Source organism: Arachis stenosperma, chromosome 5 (genome assembly GCF_014773155.1).
Source record: "Arachis stenosperma cultivar V10309 chromosome 5, arast.V10309.gnm1.PFL2, whole genome shotgun sequence".
Taxonomy (NCBI): Eukaryota; Viridiplantae; Streptophyta; class Magnoliopsida; order Fabales; family Fabaceae; genus Arachis; species Arachis stenosperma.
The window spans coordinates 106,704,645-106,714,309 of NC_080381.1; the positions used below are offsets into that span (position 1 = coordinate 106,704,645).

General features: G+C 41.3%; 1 non-coding gene across 1 annotated transcript; it reads right to left on the bottom strand.

Annotated features, from left to right (window-relative positions):
* Nucleotides 1-3,170: 3,170 nt before the first annotated feature.
* Nucleotides 3,171-3,278, bottom strand: LOC130984891 (small nucleolar RNA R71). Its single transcript, XR_009088795.1, has one exon. It is a non-coding gene; the product is annotated as a small nucleolar RNA R71 (small nucleolar RNA).
* Nucleotides 3,279-9,665: the final 6,387 nt, after the last annotated feature.

Here is a 9,665-nt window from a genome sequence, read left to right on the forward strand (position 1 = left end):
CTGGGCTTTCCAGCAATATATGATAGTCCATACTTTGCCCAAGATTTTATGGCCCAAACCGGCGTTCAAAGTCACCTTCAGAAATTCCAGCGTTAAACGCCGGAACTGGCACCAAAATGGGAGTTAAACGCCCAAACTTGCACAAAAGCTGGCGTTTAACTCCAAGAAGAGTCTCTACACGAAAATGCTTCATTGCTCAGCCCAAGCACACACCAAGTGGGCCCGGAAGTGGATTTTTATGTCATTTACTCATCTCTGTAAACCTTAGGCTACTAGTTCTCTATAAATAGGACCTTTTACTATTGTATTTTCATCTTGGTTTTTCTGGTTCCCTCTCTGGGACCGAAGCCAATGATCACTTTTGTTCTTATGTATTTTCAACGGTGGAGTTTCTACACACCATAGATTAAGGTGTGGAGCTCTGCTGTACCTCGAGTATTAATGCAATTACTATTGTTCTTCTATTCAATTCTGCTTGTTCTTGTTCTAAGATATCACTTGTTCTTCAACTTGATGAATGTGATGATCCGTGACACTCATCATCATTCTCACCTATGAACGTGTGCCTGACAACCACCTCCGTTCTACCTTAGATTGGGTGAATATCTCTTGGATTCCTGATACACGATGCATGGTTGAACGCCTGACAACCGAGCGCTCGCCTGACAACCAAGCCAGCTATTCCGTGAGATCAGAGTCTTCGTGGTATAGGCTAGAACTAATGGCGGCATTCAAGAGAATCCGGAAGGTCTAACCTTGTCTGTGGTATTCTGAGTAGGATTCAATGATTGAATGACTGTGACGTGCTTCAAACTCCTGAAGGTGGGGCGTTAGTGACAGACGCAAAAGAATCACTGGATTCTATTCCGGCCTGATCGAGAACCGACAGATGGATAGCCGTGCCGTGACAGGGTGCGTTGAACATTTCCACTGAGAGGATGGGAGGTAGCCACTGACAACGGTGAAACCCTTGCATAAGCTTGCCATGGAAAGGAGTAAGAAGGATTGGATGAAGACTGTAGGAAAGCAGAGAGACGGAAGGGACACAGCATCTTCATGCGCTTATCTGAAATTCTTACCAATGAATTGCATAAGTACCTCTATCTTTATCTTTATGTTTTATTCATCATCTATACCCATTTGAGTCTGCCTGACTAAGATTTACAAGATGACCATAGCTTGCTTCATACCAACAATCTCCGTGGGATCGACCCTTACTCGCGTAAGGTTTATTACTTGGACGACCCAGTGCACTTGCTGGTTAGTTGTGCGAAGTTGTAGTGATCAGAATTTCGTGCACCAAGTTTTTGGCGCCGTTGCCGGGGATTGTTTTGTGTATGGACAACTGACGGTTCATCTTGTTGCTTAGATTAGGTATTTTTCTTCAGAGTTCTTAAGAATGAATTCTAGTGTTTCAAGGTGATGTTCTTATCATCACCAAAGCTGATTGATTATCATCAATTTAGCCCTTGAATGCAATGTCCTGCTGAAGCTTGGCTATCCATGTCTAATTCCTTTAGACTGAAACTTTAGACTAACATTGCATGATTCCTGGAATTCTCATTAAGAATTTTGATACCTTTGTTTTCTTCTTCCACTTAATTTTCGAAAAATCCAAAAAAAAAAATTACAAAACCATAAAAACCAAAAATATTTTATGTTTCTTGTTTGAGTCTAGTGTCTAATTTTAAGTTTGGTGTCTTGCATGCATTGTTTATTTGATCTTGGTTCTATTTTCAAGTCAATAGTACAGGGAACTGAAGATTCAGAACATGCAGCAGAGGAATTACACAGAAAAAGCTGGGCGTTCAAAACGCCCAGTGAAGAAGGACAGACTGGCGTTTAAACGCCAGCCAGGGTGCCTGGTTGGGCGTTTAACGCCCAAAAAGATAGTGCATTGGGCGTTAAACGCCAAAATGTGCACCATTCTGGGCGTTTAACGCCAGGATGGCACAAGGGGGAGGATTTTGTTTTCAAATCAAATTTTTTTCAAGTTTTCAAAGTTTTTCAAAATCAAATCTTTTTCAAATCATATCTTTTCAATCAAATGTTTTCAAAATCAATTTCTTTCCTTTTTCAAAGATACTTGCTATCAATTAATGATTTGATTCAACATTTCAAGTATGTTGCCTTTTCTGTTGAGAAAGGTTTAATGTTTGAATCATATCTTTTCTTGATAGCCAAGTTATTAGTTTTTAAAATCAAATCTTTTTAAAATTATTTTCAAATCATATCTTCTCAATCACATATTTTTTAAAACCAATCATATCTTCTTAACCTCATCTTTTTCAAAATAGTTTTCAATCAAATCTTTTTGATTTCTAATTTCAAAATCTTTTTCAAAAATTACTTGATCCCTTTCTCACTCTTGATTTTCGAAAATCAAATTAAAGTTTTTCAAAATGCTTTTAAAATCTTTTTAATTAATTTTCGAAAAAGCTCTTCCCCTCTTCTCACATCCTTCTATTTATGGAGTACCACTCCTCCTCAATGCACAATTCGAACTCTATCTAACTAAGTTCGAATTCTTCTCCTTCTTCCTTCTATTTTTCTTCTTCTCTGACACCTCAAGGAATCTCTATACTGTGACATAGAGGATTCCACATTTTCTTGTTCTCTTCTCTTTCATATGAGCAGGAACAAAGACAAAAGCATTCTTGTTGAAGCTGACCCTGAACCTGAAAGGACTTTGAAGCGAAAGCTAAGAGAAGCTAAGGCACAACTCTCTATAGAGGACCTAACAGAAATCTTCAAAGAAGAAGACATGGCAGCCGAAAAACAACAACAATGCAAACAATGCAAGGAAGGTGCTGGGTGACTTTACTGCACCTACTCCCGACTTCTATGGGAGAAGCATCTCTATCCCTGCCATTGGAGCAAACAACTTTGAGCTTAAGCCTCAATTAGTTTCTCTAATGCAACAGAATTGCAAGTTTCATGGACTTCCATTGGAAGATCCTCATCAGTTTTTGGCTGAGTTCTTGCAAATCTGTGACACTGTCAAGACTAATGGGGTTGACCCTGAGGTCTACAGACTTATGCTATTCCCTTTTGCTGTAAGAGACAGAGCTAGGACATGGTTGGACTCACAACCTAAAGAAAGCCTGGACTCATGGGAAAAGCTAGTCAATGCCTTCTTGGCAAAGTTCTTTCCACCTCAAAAATTGAGTAAGCTTAGAGTGGAAGTCCAAACCTTCAGACAGAAGGATGGAGAATCCCTCTATGAAGCTTGGGAAAGATACAAACAATTGATCAGAAAATGTCCTTCTGACATGCTTTCTGAATGGAGCATCATAGGTATTTTCTATGATGGTCTCTCTGAACTGTCCAAGATGTCTTTGGATAGCTCTGCTGGAGGATCTCTTCATTTGAGGAAGACGCCTACAGAAGCTCAAGAGCTGATTGAAATGGTTGCAAATAACCAATTCATGTACACTTCTGAAAGGAATCCTGTGAACAATGGGACTAATCAGAAGAAAAGAGTTCTTGAGATTGATACTCTGAATGCCATTCTGGCTCAGAACAAGATATTGACTCAACAAGTCAATTTGATTTCTCAAAGTCTGTCTGGAATGCAAAATGCACCAAGCAGTACTAAGGATGCTTCATCTGAAGAAAAAGCCTATGATCCTGAGAACCCTTCAATGGAAGAGGTGAATTACCTAGGAGAACCCTATGGAAACTCCTATAATTCTTCATGGAGAAATCATCCTAATTTCTCATGGAAGGATCAACAGAGACCTCAACAAGTTTTCCACAACAATAATGGTGGAAGAAACAGGTTTAGCAATGGCAAGCCTTTTCCATCATCTTCTCAGCAACAGACAGAGAATTCTAAGCAGAACCACTCTGACTTAGCAACCATGGTCTCTGATCTAATCAAAACCACTCAAAGTTTCATGACTGAAACAAGGTCCTCCATTAGGAATTTGGAGGCACAAGTGGGACAGTTGAGCAAGAAAATTACTGAACTCCCTCCTAGTACTCTTCCAAGCAATACAGAAGAAAATCCAAAAGGAGAGTGCAAGGCCATCAACATGGCCGAATTTGGAGAGGAAAGAGAGGAAGTGAACGCCACTTAGGAAGACCTCAATGGACGTCCACTGGCCTCCACTAAGTTCCCCAATGAGGAACCATGGGAATCTGAGGCTCAAAATGAGACCATAGAGATTCCATTGGACTTACTTCTGCCTTTCATGAGCTCTGATGAGTATTCTTCTTCTGAAGAGGAAGAGTATGTCACTGAAGATCAAGTTGCTAAATACCTTGGAGCAATCATGAAGCTAAATGACAAGTTATTTGGAAATGAGACTTGGGAGAACGAACCTCCTTTGCTCACCAAAGAACTGGATGACTTGTCTAGGCAGAAATTACCTCAAAAGAGACAAGACCCTGGGAAGTTTTCACTACCTTGTACCATAGGCACCATGACCTTTAAAAAGGCTCTGTGTGACTTAGGGTCAAGTGTAAACCTCATGCCTCTCTCTGTAATGGAGAAGCTAGGGATCTTTGAGGTACAAGCTACAAGAATCTCACTAGAGATGGCAGACAATTCAAGAAAATAAGCTTATAGACTTGTAAAGGATGTTCTGGTAATGATTGAAGACCATTACATCCCTGCTGATTTCATAGTCCTAGAGACTGGGAAGTGCATGGATGAATCCATCATCCTTGGCAGACCCTTCCTTGCCACAGCAAAGGCTGTGATTGATGTTGATGGAGGTAAACTGATCATTCAAGTGAATGAAGAATCCTTTGTGTTTAAGGCTCAAGGATATCCCTCTGTCACCATGGAGAGAAAGCATGAAGAGCTTCTCTCAAATCAGAGTCAAACACAGCCCCTACAGTCAAACTCTAAGTTTGGTGTTGGGAGGCCACAACCAAACTTTAAGTTTGGTGTTGAACCCCCACATTCAAACTCTAAGTTTGGTGTTGGGAGGTTCCAACATTGCTCTGAGCATCTTTAAGGCTCCATGAGAGCCCTCTGTCAAGCTACTGACATTAAAGAAGCGCTTGTTGGGAGGCAACCCAATGTTATATTTTATATATTTTCCTTTGTTATTTTATTTTATTTTGTAGGTTGATGATCATGAGAAGTCACAAAATCAATTGAAAAAGCAAAAACAGAATGAAAAGCAGAAAGAAAAACAGCACACCCTGGAGGAGAGCGTGCTGGCGTTTAGACGCCAGTAAGGCTAGCTGTTGGGCGTTTAACGCCCAGTCTGGCACCATTCTGGGCGTTTAACGCCAGAAAGGGGCACCAGACTGGCGTTAAACGCCAGGAAAGGGCAAGAACCTGGCGTTAAACGCCAGAAATGGGCACCAGCCCGGCGTTTAACGCCAGAATTGGCTCAAAACGCATTTTTGCATGCCATTTGGTGCAGGGATGACTTTTCCTTGACACCTCAGGATCTGTGGACCCCACAGGATCCCCATCAACCCCACCACTCTCTCTCTTCTTCACCCATCACCAATCACCTCAACACCTCCTCCCCAAAAGCCCTTCACCTATCAAATCTCATCTTTCTCTTCACCACTCACATCCATCCTTCATAAAACCCCACCTACCTCACCATTCAAATTCAAACCACTTTCCCTCCCAAACCCACCCATATTGGCCGAACCCTACCCCTCCCCTCACCCCTATATAAACCCTTCTTCACTTCTTCATTTTCACACACCCTAAACACTACTTCTTTCCCCTTTGGCCGAAACATAAGCCTCCTCCATCTCCTCTATTTTCTTCTTCTTCTACTCTCTTCTTTCTTCTTTTGCTCGAGGACGAGCAAACCTTTTAAGTTTGGTGTGGTAAAAGCATTGCTTTTTGTTTTTCCATAACCATTTATGGCATCCAAGGCCGGAGAAACCTCTAGAAAGAGGAAAGGGAAGGCAAAAGCCTCCTTATCCGAGTCATGGGAGATGGAGAGATTCATCTCAAGGGTGCATCAAGACCACTTCTATGAAGTTGTGGCCATGAAGAAGGGTCAACTTTGATCAAAGGTTGGACCAAGTCCTCATAGACATTTATGAAGAGGGTGTTCAATGAAAGAGAGATTCAAGAGGGAAGCCGGTTCAACTGAGAAGGCATGACCTCAAGCCCATCACTAAGAAAAGTATGGAGCAAACAAGAGATCCCAGTCATCATGAAATCCCTGAGATACCTCAAGGGATGCACTTTCCTCCACAAAACTATTGGGAGCAACTAAATACCTCCCAAGGAGAACTGAGTTCCAACATGGGACAACTAAGGGTGGAGCACCAAGAACATCCCATCCTCCTCCATGAAATTAGAGAAGATCAAAGAATCATGAGAGAGGAGCAACAAAGACAAGGAAGAGACATTGAGGAGCTCAAGCACTCCATAAGACCTTCAAGAGGAAGAACAAGCCGCCATCACTGAGGTGGACCCGTTCTTTAATCTCCTTGTTCTTTATTTTCTTGTTTTTCGAATTTTTATGCTTATATTTGTCCATGTTTGTGTCTTATGATCATTAGTGTCTTAGTATCTATGCCTTAAAGTTATGAATGTCCTATGAATCCATCACCTTTCTTAAATAAAAACTGTTTTTAATCACAAAAGAACAAGAAGTACAGGATTTCGAATTCATCTTTAAAACTAGCTTAATTAGTTTGATGTGGTGGCAATACATTTTGTTTTCTGAATGTATGCTTGAACAGTGCATATGTCTTTTGAATTTGTGGTTCATGAATGTTGGCTCTTGAAAGAATGATGAAAAAGGAGACATGTTACTGAGGATCTAAAAAATCATAAAAATGATTATTGAAGCAAGAAAAAGCAGTGAATACAAAAAAAAGAAGGAGAAAAAAATGAAAAAAAAGGGGAGAAAGAAAAAGAAAGAAATAAAGTTGTGATCCAAGGCAAAAAGAGTGTGCTTAAGAACCCTGGATACCTTTAATTGGGGACTCTAGCAAAGCTGAGTCACAATCTAAAAAGGTTCACCCAATTATGTGTCTGTGGCATGTATGTATCCGGTGGTAATACTGGAAGACAGAGTGCTTTGGGCCACGGCCAAGACTCAATAAGTAGCTGTGTTCAAGAATCATCATACTTAACTAGGAGAATCAATAACACTATCTGGATTCTGAGTTCCTAAAGAAGCCAATCATTCTGAATTTCAAAGGATAAAGTGAGATGCCAAAACTGTTCGGAGGCAAAAAGCTACTAGTCCCGCTCATCTAATTTGGAGCTAAGTTTCATTGATAATTTGGAATCTATAGTATATTCTCTTCTTTTTATCTTATTTGATTTTCAGTTGCTTGAGGACAAGCAACAATTTAAGTTTGGTGTTGTGATGAGCGGATAATTTGTACGCTTTTTGGCATTGTTTTTAGTATGTTTTTAGTATATTTGGTTGAGTTTTTAGTATATTTTTATTAGTTTTTAGTTAAAATTCACTTTTCTGGACTTTACTATGAGTTTGTGTGTTTTTCTGTGATTTCAGGTATTTTCTGGCTGAAATTGAGGGACCTGAGCAAAAATCTGATTCAGAGACTGAAAAGGACTGCAGATGCTGTTGGATTCTGACCTCCCTGCACTCGAAGTGGATTTTCTGGAGCTACAGAAGCCCAATTGGCGCGCTCTCAACGGCGTTGGAAATTAGACATCCTGGGCTTTCCAGCAATATATGATAGTTTATACTTTGCCCAAGATTTGATGGCCCAAACCGGCGTTCAAAGTCACCTTCAGAAATTCCAACGTTAAACGCCGGAACTGGCACCAAAATGGGAGTTAAACGCCCAAACTGGCACAAAAGCTGGCGTTTAACTCCAAGAAGAGTCTCTACACGAAAATGCTTCATTGCTCAGCCCAAGCACACACCAAGTGGGCCCGGAAGTGGATTTTTATGTCATTTACTCATCTCTGTAAACCTTAGGCTACTAGTTCTCTATAAATAGGACCTTTTACTATTGTATTTTCATCTTGGTTTTTCTGGTTCCCTCTCTGGGACCGAAGCCAATGATCACTTTTGTTCTTATGTATTTTCAACGGTGGAGTTTCTACACACCATAGATTAAGGTGTGGAGCTCTGCTGTACCTCGAGTATTAATGCAATTACTATTGTTCTTCTATTCAATTCCGCTTGTTCTTGTTCTAAGATATCACTTGTTCTTCAACTTGATGAATGTGATGATCCGTGACACTCATCATCATTCTCACCTATGAACGTGTGCCTGACAACCACCTCCGTTCTACCTTAGATTGGGTGAATATCTCTTGGATTCCTGATACACGATGCATGGTTGATCGCCTGACAACCGAGCGCTCGCCTGACAACCGAGCCAGCCATTCCGTGAGATCAGAGTCTTCGTGGTATAGGCTAGAACTGATGGCGGCATTCAAGAGAATCCGGAAGGTCTAACCTTGTCTGTGGTATTCTGAGTAGGATTCAATGATTGAATGACTGTGACGTGCTTCAAACTCCTGAAGGCGGGGCGTTAGTGACAGACGCAAAAGAATCACTGGATTCTATTCCGGCCTGATCGAGAACCGACAGATGGATAGCCGTGCCGTGACAGGGTGCGTTGAACATTTCCACTGAGAGGATGGGAGGTAGCCACTGACAACGGTGAAACCCTTGCATAAGCTTGCCATGGAAATGAGTAAGAAGGATTGGATGAAGACAGTAGGAAAGCAGAGAGACGGAAGGGACACAGCATCTTCATGCGCTTATCTGAAATTCCTACCAATGAATTGCATAAGTACCTCTATCTTTATCTTTATGTTTTATTCATCATCTATACCCATTTGAGTCTGCCTGACTAAGATTTACAAGATGACCATAGCTTGCTTCATACCAACAATCTCCGTGGGATCGACCCTTACTCGCGTAAGGTTTATTACTTGGACGACCCAGTGCACTTGCTGGTTAGTTGTGCGAAGTTGTAGTGATCACAATTTCGTGCACCAGGGTGCCTGATGGTTTGTTCACTTCTTCTAAATTCTCCTCATCACTTAAGTGACCATCTTGCATTCTTCCCATCTCACTTTCTTTGCTTCTCCTCTCAGATTTTTCTCCGTGTCACTTGGGAAGCTATTGGTAGGCTTAGGGATCTGTTGAGAGAGATATCCTACTTAAGATTCGAGCCTCTTGATGGTGTCCCCCTGATTCTTTATATTAGCTCGTACTTCATCCTTGAACACTCTATTGTCTTGAACATCCTTGCATATGCCTTCGAGCAAGGTCTCAATTCTGGAGAGTCTATCTTCGGATGGTGATGGTGGGTTGAGGTTAGAGGGTTGAGACTGGCCATTTTGGGTTTGATATGGCTGCTGAGAAGTGTTGTTGAGTGGGTGTTGATATGATCTCTGTGTGAAATGTTGGTATGCTGCATTATTGTTGGGGTTGTGATGTCTCTGATCTTGGCTTTGGTCTTGTTGATTTTCCCACCCAAAGTTTGGATGGTTTTTCCAACCGGAATTATAGGTCTTGGAGTATGGATCATGTGATTGCCTGGGTGAGTTTCCAACATAGTTGGCTTGTTCCTAGTCACCTCCTTCCTCTGTATTCACTCCTTCTTAAGCTGGTGGTGGGGTAGTAACTGCTGCAACTTGGTTCCTCTCCATCTGCTTGGTAAGGTCAGCCAACTACTTGGTGATCATCTTGTTTTGAGCTAGCAGTGCATCCATATGGTTCAACTCCATT